The sequence below is a fragment of the Arachis hypogaea genome, chromosome 16 (genome assembly GCF_003086295.3).
Source record: "Arachis hypogaea cultivar Tifrunner chromosome 16, arahy.Tifrunner.gnm2.J5K5, whole genome shotgun sequence".
Lineage (NCBI taxonomy): Eukaryota > Viridiplantae > Streptophyta > Magnoliopsida > Fabales > Fabaceae > Arachis > Arachis hypogaea.
In genome coordinates this window covers 118,822,167-118,833,439 of record NC_092051.1, presented here as the reverse complement: position 1 = coordinate 118,833,439, position 11,273 = coordinate 118,822,167, and the positions used below count along the sequence as shown (strand labels likewise).

At 36.8% G+C, this 11,273-nt stretch overlaps 1 non-coding gene across 1 annotated transcript; it reads left to right on the top strand.

Annotated features, from left to right (window-relative positions):
- The first annotated feature begins 1,586 nt into the window (after positions 1-1,586).
- On the top strand, positions 1,587-1,694 carry LOC112761184 (small nucleolar RNA R71). Its single transcript, XR_003181592.1, has one exon. It is a non-coding gene; the product is annotated as a small nucleolar RNA R71 (small nucleolar RNA).
- Positions 1,695-11,273: the final 9,579 nt, after the last annotated feature.

The window sequence follows — 11,273 nt, the reverse complement described above, 5'->3', positions numbered from 1 at the left end:
AATATGGGGGCTCTGCTTGACTCTATATGGAGAGAATTGGATGAATCTTTTCATGCTTCTTCTCTATGTTTATAGAAGAAGATCATTGAGCCTTAAACACAAGGTAGTCATCATTCAATTGAAAGACTAACTCTCCTTTGTCCACATCAATCATAGCCTTGCTGTGGCTAGGAAGGGTCTTCCAAGGATGATGGATTTATCCTCATCCTTCCCAGTGTCTAGGATTATGAAGTCAGCAGAGATGTAAAGGCCTTCAACCTTCACTAAGACATCCTCTACAAGTCCATAAGCCTGTTTCATTGATTTGTCTGCCATCTCTAGTGAGATTCTTGTAGCTTGTACCTCAAAGATCCCCAGTTTCTCCATTACAGAGAGTGGTATGAGGTTAATACTTGAACCAAGGTCATACAGAGCCTTCTCAAAGGTCATGGTGCTTATGGTGCAAGGATTTAAGAACCTTCCGGGATCCGGTTTTTTTTTAGGTAATTTCTGCTGAACCAAGGCATTCAGTTCATTGATGAGCAATGGAGGTTCATCCTCCCAAGTCTCATTACCAAATAACTTGGCATTCAGCTTCATGATTCCTCCTAGATACCGAGCAACTTACTCTTCAACAATATCTTCATCCTCTTCAGAGGAAGAATACTCATCAGAGCTCATGAATGGCAACAGTAAGTTCAGTGGAATCTCTATGGTCTCTGTATGAGCCTGAGATTCCTTTGGTCCTCATTAGGGAACTCCTTATTGGTCAGTGAACGTCTAGTAAGGTCTTCCTCACTGGAAATCACTACATTTGTACTCTCTCCAGGTTCGGCCACTTTGGATATAGTTATGGCCTTGCACTCTCTTTTGGGATTCTCTTCTGTATTGCTTGGGAGAGTACTATGAGGGATTTCAGTAACTCTTTTACTCAGCTGACCCACTTGTGCCTCCAAATTTCTGATGGAGGACCTTGTTTCAGTCATAAAACTGAGAGTGGTCATGGATAGATCAGAGACTATGGTTGCTAAGTCAGAGAGGCTCTGCCTAGAATTCTCTATATGTTGCTGAGAAGATGATGGAAAAGGCTTGCTATTGCCAAACCTATTTCTCATACCATTATTATTATTGAAGCCTTGTTGAGGCTTCTTTTGATTCTTCCATGAGAAATTTGGATGATTTCTCCATGAAGGATTATAGGTGTTTCCATGGGATTCTCCCATGTAATTCACCTCTTCCATTGCAGGATTCTCAGGGTCATAAGCTTCTCCTTCAGAGGAAGCTTCTTTAGTACTGCCGAATGCAGCTTGCATTCCAGTCAGATTCTGAGAAATCATATTGACTTGCTGAGTTAATATTTTATTCTGAGCCAATATGGCATTCAGAGTATCAATCTCAAGAACTCCATTCTTCTGAGTCATCCCATTATTCACAGGATTTCTTTCAGAAGTATACATGAACCGGTTATTTGCAACCATTTCAATGAGTTCCTAGGCTTCTGCAGGTATTTTCTTCAGATGAAGAGATCCACCAGCAGAGTGGTCCAATGACATCTTGGACAATTCAGACAGACTATCATAGAATATACATAAGATGCTCCATTCTGAAAGCATGTCAGAAGGACACATTCTGATCAATTGCTTGTATCTTTCCCAAGCTTCATAGAGGGATTCACCTTCCTTCTGTCTGAAAGTTTGGACTTTCACTCTAAGCTTGCTCATTGGTTCACGGAATTGTGATCACACTTTTCACAACTCCGGTACAACTAACCAGCAAGTGCACTGGGTCGTCCCAGTAATACCTTATGTGAGTAAGGGTCGATCCCACGGAGATTGCCAGCTTGGAGCAAGCTATGGTTATCCTGTAATTCTTAGTCAGGAGATTCAAATGATATGAATGATTTTGTTTATGAAAAGTAAATAACAAGAAATGAATGATACTTGTGATTCAGTAATGAGGAATAGGTTCAGGTTCTGGAGATGCTCTGTCGTCTGAATCTCTGCTTTCTTACTGTCTTCTTCTCCAAAGACACATGACTTCTTTCCATGGCAAGCTGTATGTTGGTGGATCACTGTTGTCAATGGCTACCATCCGTCCTCTCAGTGAAAATAGTCCTGGTACGGTTTCTGTACGGCTAATCAACTATCAGATCTCTCGGTTTCTGTTTCGGTACCACACGGCTAATCATCTGTCGGTTCTCACTTGTGTCGGAATAGGATCTCTCTATCCTTTTGCACACTGTCACTGCGCCCAACATTCGTGAGTTTGAAGCTCGTCACAGTCATCCCGTCCCAGATCCTACTCGGAATACCACAGACAAGGTTTAGACTTTTCGGATCTCAGGAATGCTGCCAATTGGTTCTAGCCTCTACCACGAAGATTCTGATCTCATGGGTTTGAATGCTCTGTTGTTAGGAGATGCAAGTCAAACTCGTGGATTAGAAACCCAAGAGATACGCACTCAAGCTGTCGCCCAATGACTACGTTGAGCTCAGATAGAACGGTAGTGATTGTCAAGCACGCGTTCATAAATTTGAGAATGATGATGAGTGTCACGGATCATCATATTCTTTACATTGAAGAATGAGTGAGTATCTTAGAACAGAATCAAGTGTGATCGAATAGAAAATAATAGTAATTGCATTAATCCATTGAGACACAGCAGAGCTCCTCACCCCCACCTATGGGGTTTAGAGACTCATGCCATAGAAGATACAGTATGAGATGTAAAAATTTCATCCCCCCTAAAATGAATCTCTAAAAGTAATTTTTATACTAAACTAGTAACTTAGGTTTACAAAAAATGAGTAACTAAGTGCAGATAGTGCAAAAATCCACTTCCGGGGACCACTTGGTGAGTTTTTGGGCTGAGCTTTAAAGCTTTCACATGCATAGGCCATTCTTGGAGTTAAACGCCAGCTTGGGTCAGTTTGGGCGTTCAACTCCAGTTTTGGTGCCAGTTCTGGCGTTTTACGCCAGAAAAGGGTCTCTGGCTGGCGTTTAATGCCAGTTTGGGTCATCAAATCTCGGGCAAAGTATGGACTATTATACATTTCTGGAAAGCCCAAGATGTTAGCTTTTCATCCCAATTGAGAACGCAACAATTAAACTTCTGTAGCTTCAGAAATATGCATTTGAGTGCAGGGAGGTTAGAATCCAACAACATCTGCAGTCCTTTCTCAGTCTCTGAATCAGATTTCTGCTCAAGTCCCTTAATTTCAGTCAGAAAATACCTGAAATTACAAAAAAATATACAAACTCATAGCAAAGTCCATAAATGTAATTTTTGCATAAAAACTAATAAAAATGTAATAAAAAGTAACTAAAACATGCTAAAAACTACCTAAAAATAATGCCAAAAAGCGTATAAATTATCCACTCATCACACATTGCAAACACTCTGTGTCAAAGACAAATGGTGTATCAGCGGCTAGCAGATTGCTCAAAGGTTTTGTAATTTTTGAAAAATCCTTTATAAACCTCTTATAGAATCCTGCATGTCCCAAAAAGCTTCTGATTACCTTAACATTGGTAGGTGGTGGTAATTTTTCAATTACCTCTACCTTAGTTTGATCTACCTCTATTTCCTTGTTCGAAATTTTGTGCCCAAGGACAATTCCTTCAATCACTATAAAGTGACATTTCTCCCATTTTAAAACCAGGTTAGTCTCTTGGCACCTTTTCAGAACAAGTGCTAGATGGTCAAGACAGGAGCTGAATGAGTCTCAAAATACTGAGAAGTCATCCATGAAGACTTCCAAAAATTTCTCTACCATATCAGAGAAGATAGAGAGCATGCACCTCTGAAAGGTTGCAGGTGCATTGCACAGACCAAATGGCATCCTTCTATAGGCAAATACTCCAGATGGACATGTGAATGCTGTTTTCTCTTGGTCCTGAGGATCTACTACAATCTGGTTGTAACCTGAATAGCCATCCAAAAAGTAGTAGTATTCATGACCTGCTAGTCTCTCTAGCATCTGGTCTATGAATGGTAAAGGAAAAGGATCCTTTCTGGTGGCTGTATTGAGCCTTCTGTAGTCAATACACATACGCCACCCTGTAACTGTTCTTATAGGAACCAGTTCATTCTTTTAATTATGAACCACTGTCATGCCTCCCTTCTTAGGGACAACTTGGATAGGGCTCACCCAGGGGCTATCAGAAATAGGATAGATAATCCCAACCTCTAGTAACTTAGTGACCTCTTTATGCACCACCTCCTTCATGGCTGGATTCAGCCGCCTCTGTGGTTGAACCACTGGCTTAGCATCATCCTCCAATAGGATCTTGTGCATACATCTGGCTGGGCTAACGCCCTTAAGATCACTTATGGACCACCCAAGAGCTGTCTTGTGTGTCCTTAGCACCTGAATTAGTGCTTTCTCTTCCTGTGGCTCTAAAGCAAAGCTTATGATTACCGGAAAAGTGTCATCTTCTCCCAGAAATGCATATTTCAGGGATGGTGGTAGTGGTTTGAGCTCAGGTTTAGGAGGCTTCTCCTCTTTCTGAGGAGTTTTCAGAGGTTCTTTTGTTTTTTCTGGTTCCTCCAGATCAGGCTGAACATCTTTAAAAATGTCCTCTAGCTCTGATTCGAGACTCTCAGTCATATTGACCTCGCCTACCAGGGAGTCAATAATATCAACGCTCATGCAGTCTTTTGATGTGTCTGGATGCTGCATAGCTTTGACAGCATTCAACTTAAACTCATTCTTATTGACTCTCAGGGTTACCTCCCCTTTTTGGATGTCAATGAGGGTTCGTCCAGTTGCTAGAAAAGGTCTTCCTAGAATGAGAGTTGCACTCTTGTGCTCCTCCATTTCCAGCACTACAAAGTCAGTGGGAAAGGCAAATGGCCCAACCTTGACAATCATGTCCTCAATTACGCCTGATGGAATTTTAATGGAGCCATCAGCAAGTTAGAGACATATTCAGGTTGGTTTGACTTCTTCAGTCAAACCAAGCTTTCTGATAGTGGATGCAGGTATCAAGTTGATACTTGCCCCAAGATCACATAAAGCTGTCTTGGTACAAGCATCCTCTAATGTGCATGGTATCATAAAGCTTCCGGGATCTTTAAGCTTCTCTGGTAAGCTTTTTAAAATGACTGCACTGCATTCTTCAGTAAGAAAAACTTTTTCAGTCTCTCTCCAATCCTTCTTATTACGTAAGATCTCTTTCATGAACTTAGCATAAGAGGGTATTTGCTCAAGTGCCTCTGCAAACGGAATCTTTATTTCAAGAGTCCTGAGATAGTCTGCAAAGCTGGCAAAAAGTTTATCCTATTTTGCTTGGCGGAGTTTCTGAGGATAAGGCATCTTGGCTTTATATTCTTCAACCTTAGTTGCTGCAGGTTTATTTTCTACAGAAGTGGTTGGAGAAGCCTGCTTAAAGGGGTTGTTATCAGCACTTGCAGGTGTCTGATCCCTCATTGCGTTTGAACGCCAGAATTGGGTGCTATATGGGCGTTCAACTCCAGATTGCCACCCTTTTTCTGGAGTTTGAATGCTAGAATCATTCCTCTCTGGGCTCTTATTGTCCTCAGAGGGATTTTGGGAAGTGGTTTGGTCATCCTTTGTCAGTTGTTCCTTTCTTGGCTTTCTGCTGCTTTGAGTTGAGACATTCAATGTCTTCCCGCTCCTCAAATGAACAGCTTGGCATTCTTCTATTATCTGTTTAAATAACTACTGCCTTGTCTGATTCAATTGTTCCTCCATATTCTTGTTAGCATCTTTGGTTTCTTGTAGCATCTCTTTAAATTCTGCTAACTGTTTTGTTACAGAAAATAGTTGCTGATTGAGTTCAGCAATTTGTTCTGGAGGACTAAGTTAAGTGGATGCTGCCTTAGCTTCTTCTTTCATGGAGGTCTCACCACTTGAGTACAGGTGCTGATTACTGAAAACTATATCAATGAGCTCTTGAGCCTCTTCAATTGTCTTTCTCATATGTATAGATCCACCAGCAGAGTGGTCTAGAGACATCTGGGCCTTTTCTGTAAGCCCATAGTAAAAGATGTCTAACTGCACCCATTCTGAAAACATTTCAGAGGAGCATTTCCTTAGCATCTCTCTATACCTCCCCCAGGCATTATAAAGAGATTTATTATCCTCTTGTTTAAAGCCTTGGATATCCAGCCTTAGCTATGTCATCCTTTTTAGAGGAAAATATTGATTCAGAAATTTGTCTGACAACTGTTTCCATGTTCTTATGCTGGCTTTGTGTTGGTTGTTTAACCACCTCTTAGCTTGGTCTTTTATAGCAAATGGAAACAACAATAATCTATAGACATCCTGATCCACTTTCTTACCACGTACTGTGTCAGCAATCTGTAAGAACTGTGCCAGAAACTCAGTAGGTTCTTCCTGTGGAAGACCGGAATACTGGCAATTGTGCTGCACCATGATAATGAGTTGAGGATTTAACTTAAAATTGCTGTCTTTGATAGGGGGTATACAGATACTACTCCCATATGAAGTAGTAGTGGGGTTAGCATATGATCCCAGAGTCCTTCTGGACTGTTCATTTCCACTTAGGTCCATGATGGATAAAGGGAGATGATGTAGATTGTAAATAAAAAAAATTTTCTCCTTTTTTTTGAAAACCAAAATTAAAAGAAAATAAAATAAAATAAAATAAAATAAATGAAAAATTGAATATAAGTTCAAAAATTAGAAGAAAAAGAAATAAAAGAAAATTGAAAACTAGAATAATTAACTAATTAAAAAGATTTGAAAAATTGTGGGTGAGGATTTTCGAAAAATGAAGAGAGAGAAAGTGGTTAGGAAATTTTGAAAAAGATATATTTTAAAATTAAAGATACTTGAAAGAAAATAAAAAAAATAAATAAAAGAAGAGATTTGAAAAAGATAAGATTTTAAAATTTTAAAGATTAAAACTTTCTTAACAAAAAACACCAAACATAAAATTTTTCAATCAAAATAATAAAATAGGACAAGTAATTTGAAAATTATAAAAAAAATATTTTTAAAAATTTTATAAAATATTTTCGAAAAATATAAAAAGAAAATTGAAAAAGAATTTGTTTTGAAAAAGATTTAAAAAGATAAATTTTTTAAAATTGAAATTTTGACTTGACTAACAAGAAACTACCAAATTTTTTAAAATTTTGACTAAGTCAACCTAAGGAATTCGAAAATGATGAGTAAATAAAGGAAAAGATATTTTTTGAATTTAATGAGGAAAGAGAAAAACAATAAAATGACACAAAACTTAGAATTTTAGATCAAAACAAAGAAAACAAACAAGAAAACTTTGAATGTCAAGATGAACACTAAGAACACCTTGAAGATCAAGATGAACACCAAGAACAAATTTTGAAAATTTTTAAGGAAATAAGGACACAAAAAATACCAAACTTAAAAATTTTTATACTTTGGACACTAATAATTCAAAAATGTATAAGATAAACAACAAAAGACACCAAATAAGAAAATTTAAAGATCAAATAAAGTAAATTATCAAGAACAATTTGAAGATTAAGGAAGAACTAAAAACATGTAATTAAAAATATGAAGAAAAATAAAAACATGCAATTCGAAAAATTGAAGGAAAATAAAAACATGCAATTGACACCAAACTTAAAACATGAAACTAAACTCAAAAAGAAGACTCAATTATTATTTTATTGGTTTTTATCTATTTTTTGAAAAAAAATCTAGAAAAAGAAAACAAGAATTTTAAAATTTTAACAAAAACAATAATAAAAGACTCAAATTTAGTGACTCTAATGCAAAAAAGATAAATTTTTCCTAGTCTAAGCAACAAGATGAACCGTCAGTTGTCCAAACTCGAACAATCCCCGGCAACGGCGCCAAAACTTGGTGCACGGAATTGTGATCACATTTTTCACAACTCTGGTACAACTAACCAGCAAGTGCACTAGGTCGTCCAAGTAATACCTTACGTGAGTAAGGGTCGATCCCACGGAGATTGCCGGCTTGAAGCAAGCTATGGTTATCCTGTAATTTTTAGTCAGGAGATTCAAATGATATGAATGATTTTGTTTATGAAAAGTAAATAACAAGAAATGAATGATACTTGTGATTCAGTAATGAGGAACACATTGAGGTTCCGGAGATGCTCTATCGTCTGAATCTCTGCTTTCCTACGTCTGAAACACGCATGGCTTCCTTCCATGGCAAGCTGTATGTTGGTGGATCACCGTTGTCAATGGGTACCATCCGTCCTCTCAGTGAAAATGGTCCAGGTACAGTTTCTGTACGGCTAATCAACTGTCGGATCTCTCGTCTCGGATGAAAAATACCAGGCACAGCTACCACACAGCTAATCATCTGTCGGTTCTCACTTGTGTCGGAATAGGATCTCTCTATCCTTTTGCACACTGTCATTGCACCCAACATTCGTGAGTTTGAAGCTCGTCATAGTCATCCCGTCCCAGATCCTACTCGAAATACCACAGACAAGGTTTAGACTTTTCGGATCTCAGGAATGCTGCCAATTGGTTCTAGCCTCTACCACGAAGGTTCTGATCTCATGGATTTGAATGCTCTGTTTTCAGAAGATGCAAGTCAAACTCGTGGATTAGAAACCCAAGAGATACGCACTCAAGCTGTCACCCAATGACTACGTTGAGCTTAGATAGAACGGGAGTGGTTGTCAAGCACGCGTTCGTAAATTTGAGAATGATGATGAGTGTCACGAATCATCATATTCTTTATATTGAAGTACGAGTTAGTATCTTAGAACAGAATCAAGCGTGATCGAATAGAAAACAATAGTAATTGCATTAATCCATTGAGACACAGCAGAGCTCCTCACCCCCACCTATGAGGTTCAGAGACTCATACCGTAGAAGATACAATATGAGATGTAAATTGTCATTCGTCCAAAATGAATCTCTAAAAGTAGTTTTTATACTAAACTAGTAACTTAGGTTTACAGAAAATGAGTAACTAAGTGCAGATAGTGCAGAAATCCACTTCTGGGGCCCACTTGGTGAGTGTTTGGGCTGAGCTTTGAAGCTTTCACGTGCATAGGCCATTCTTGGAGTTAAACGCCAGCTTGGGTGCCAGTTTGGGCGTTCAACTCCTGTTTTGGTGCCAGTTCCGGCGTTTTATGCCAGAAAAGGGTCTTTGGCTGGCATTTAACACCAGTTTGGGCCATCAAATCTCGGGCAAAGTATGGACTATTATACATTTCTGGAAAGCCCAAGATGTTAGCTTTCCAGCCCAATTAAGAACGCGCTAATTAGACTTCTGTAGCTCTAAAAAAACGCATTTGAGTGCAAGGAGGTCAGAATCCAACAGCATATGCAGTCCTTTCTCAGTCTCTGAATCAGATTTTTGCTCAGGTCTCCCAATTTCAGCCAGAAAATACCTGAAATTATAGAAAAACAAACAAACTCATAGTAAAGTCCAGAAATGTGATTTTTTCATAAAAACTAATAAAAATATAATAAAAAGTAACTAAAACATACTAAAAACTACCTAAAAATAATGCCAAAAAGTGTATAAATTATCCGCTCATCACTCAACTTTTGAGGTGGAAATAATTTGGCCAAGAAAGCATTGACCAAATTTTTCCAAGAGTTCAGGCTTTCTCTAGGTTGTGAGCTCAACCATATCCTAGCTCTGTCTCTTACAGCAAAGGGGAAAAGCATAAGTCTGTAGACCTCGGGATCAACCCCATTGGTCTTAACAGTGTCACAGATTTGCAAGAATTCAGCTAAGAACTGATGAGGATCTTCCAATGGAAGTCCATGAAACTTGCAATTCTGCTGCATTAAAGAAACTAATTGAGGTTTAAGCTCAAAGTTGTTTGCTCCAATTGCAGGAATTGAGATGCTTCTTCCATAGAAGTTGGAAGTTAGTGCAGTAAAGTCACTAAGCACCTTCCTTGCATCTCTAGCATTGTTGTTGGGTTTGGATTCCATGTCTGCTTTTTTTTCGAAATTTTTCTGTAAGGTCCTCTCCGGAGTGTTGTGCTTTAGCTTCTCTTAGCTTCCTCTTCAGAGTCCTTTCAGGTTCAGAATCAGCTTCAACAAGAATGTCCTTATCCTTGTTCCTGCTCATATGAAAAAGAAGAGAACAAAGAGAGTAGTGAAATTCTCTATGTCACAGTATAGATATTCCTTTATGTGTCAGAGGAAAAGAAGAATAGAAAATGAGGCAGAGAGAGAATAAGAAGAATTCGAACACAGAGAGAGGGAGAGGGTTCGAATTATTAGATAATAAATAAAATAAATAGAAAGAGATGAGAGAGAGAGTATTCAAATTTTAAGAAGAGGGAAAAATATTTTTATTTTTATTTAATTAATTAAGTTAGTTTCGAAAATATTAAAAAGAAATACAAGAAAATTAAAAACTAAAACAATTAGTTAATTAAAATTTTTTTTTGAAAAAGTGGTTAGTGATTTTCGAAAATTAGAAGTGAAAAAGTAGTTAGGTGGTTTTGAGAAAGACAAGAAATAGTAAACTTTTTAAAATTAAAACAAACAAGTCAAGTAGTTAGTTGAAAAAGATTTGAAAATAAATTTTGAAAAGATAAGAAGTTAGAAAAAGATTTTGAAATTAAAATTTTAAAAAGATATGATTAAAATTTATTTTGAAAAAGAATTGAAAAAGAAATTAAAAAGATTTGATTTTTTTTAAAAAAAATTAAAGTTGATGACTTGACTAACAAGAAACTAAAAGATATGATTCTAGAATTTAAAGATTGAACCTTTCTTAACAAGAAAGTAACAAACTTGAAATTTTGAATCAAAACATTAATTGTTAGCAAGGATTTTCGAAAATATGAAATAAAATTAAGAAAAAGATTTTGAAAAATTAGTTTTAAAATTTTCGAAAACATTAAAAGAAAAATGAAAAAGATTTTGAAAAATTTTAAGAATGAAATTCGAAAATCATAAAAAAATGAAAAAGAATTGATTTTGAAAAAGATTTGAAAAGATAAAGTTTTTAAATTGAAATTTTGACTTGACTAACAAGAAACAACTAAATTTTAAAAATGTTTGACCAAGTCAACTCAAAATTTCGAAAATTATGAGAAGAACAAGGAAAAGTTTTTTTTTTACTTTTGAATTTTTAATGAGGAGAGAGAAAAACAACAAAATGAAACAAAATATAAAAATTTAAGATCAAAACAAATAATGCATGCAAGAATACTCTGAATGTCAAGATGAACACCAAGAACACTTTGAAGATCATGATGAACATCAAGAACATATTTTTGAAAATTTTTAAGAAAAGAAAGACATGCAAGACACCAAACTTAAGAACTTTTGTACTAGGGACACTAACAGTTTGAAAATG